This window comes from Mus caroli, chromosome 8, assembly GCF_900094665.2.
Source record: "Mus caroli chromosome 8, CAROLI_EIJ_v1.1, whole genome shotgun sequence".
NCBI classification, from domain to species: domain Eukaryota; kingdom Metazoa; phylum Chordata; class Mammalia; order Rodentia; family Muridae; genus Mus; species Mus caroli.
The window spans coordinates 16,382,362-16,384,065 of record NC_034577.1 but is presented as its reverse complement, the minus strand read 5'-3'; positions in this window follow the sequence as shown (position 1 = coordinate 16,384,065).

Genomic DNA, 1,704 nt, shown 5'->3' with positions numbered 1-1,704 from the left:
CCCCCTCTCCAGTTGTTAGGGGACCTATATGAAAACCAAGCTGCAACAACAAATGTGTAGGGTCCTAAGTCCAGTCCCTGCATGCTGTTTGATTGATGGTTTGGTCTCTGTGAGCTCCCATATGCCCAAGGAAGTTGACTCTGTAGGTTTTCTTATGTATCTTTGACCCCTTGACTCCGTCAATTCTTGCCCCCACTCTTCTACAAAACTCTTGAACTTCTGCTAATATCTGGGTGTTGATTTTTGTATCTCCTTCTATCACTTCTGGGCAAAGCCACTTAAGGGACTGTTATGCTAGGCTCCTGTAGGCATGAATCATATTAGGAATTGGCTCTCTTACATTGGATGGGTCTTAAGTTGGGCCAGTCATTGGTTGGCCATTTGCTAAACCTCTGCTCATTCATTATCTCTGAGCATAGTGTAGATAGGAGAAATTCGAGTTGAACGTGTTGTGGATGGGTTGCTATTCCCCTTCCTCTACTGGAAATCCTACTTGGCTGTAGGAGGTGACCACTTCAGTTTCCATATCACCAGAATCTCTGAGTTTAACTAGGGTCACCCCTACAAAATCCCAGTAGTCTTCCTTGTGTCAGGTCTCTGGTTAGTCCCAAGTATTTTTCCTACTGATTCCCATTCTCACTCCCAGCCCTCTCTGCCTCCCCACACATGATCATTCTCCCTATCTCCCTCATCACTCCCTTTCCTACCCGGTTGCCTCCCTCCATCAACTTCAATTTTCATTTTCTTCTCCTTCTGAGAAAGAGTCAACCTTCCTTCCTTGTGTCTTCTTTGTTATTTGGCTTCTTTGGATCTGTTCAGCATAACATGGTTATCGTGTACTTTATGGGTAATAGTCACTTATAAGTGAGAACATATCATGCATGTTCTATTGGGTCTGGGTTACCTCAATCAGGATGATCTTCTCTAGTTCTAACCATTTGCCTGCAAATTTCATGATGTGCTTATTTTTAATAGCTGAACAGTATTCCATTGCAGAGATTAACCACATATACTTTATNCATTCTTCTATTGAGGGATATCTCAGTTGTTGCCAGTTTCTGCCTATCATGAGTAAAGCTGCTATGAACATACTGGAGTAAATTTCCTTGTTGTATAGTGGAGCATCTTTTGGGTATATGCCTAGGAGTGGTATAGCTGAGACTTGGGTAGAACTATTCCCAATTTTCTAAGAAACTGAAGGAGTTGGTTACATTGTCCAACAGTCAGGGATATCTTTACATCATTTACAATATAGACATCTTCACAACACTGTGTCCCACATCCTTAGTTACTGGCCATTTCAGCTGAGGGAGCAGTTGGAAGGAAAGAGCTGTCAAGCATCATGAGTTCTGGACCAGGGCATCTATGAGGTTATGAGATGAAGGACTAAAGCCATGGGAGATGTTTGGGGTAAAAACAGGAGCAGGATAAAAAAGAATGCCATGTTTTCCAAAAGGTAAAGAATGACAAACACTTGTGAAGAAAATGGGAGTAGAATGTATGTAAAAATGTCCATGGGAGAATTGACTGGGNGAGTACTATCTCCAGAAGGCCTTGTATTACCATGGTCTTCTAGTTACGGTGGTGGGAAAAGAAAATACTTTGCTACTTTGTGTTTGTCATTTGTCAATCTTTGTTAGAGCAATGTACCCAGCCAAAACATTACTGGAAAAGAACATTGCAAATTGCCTGTGATGTCTGCCT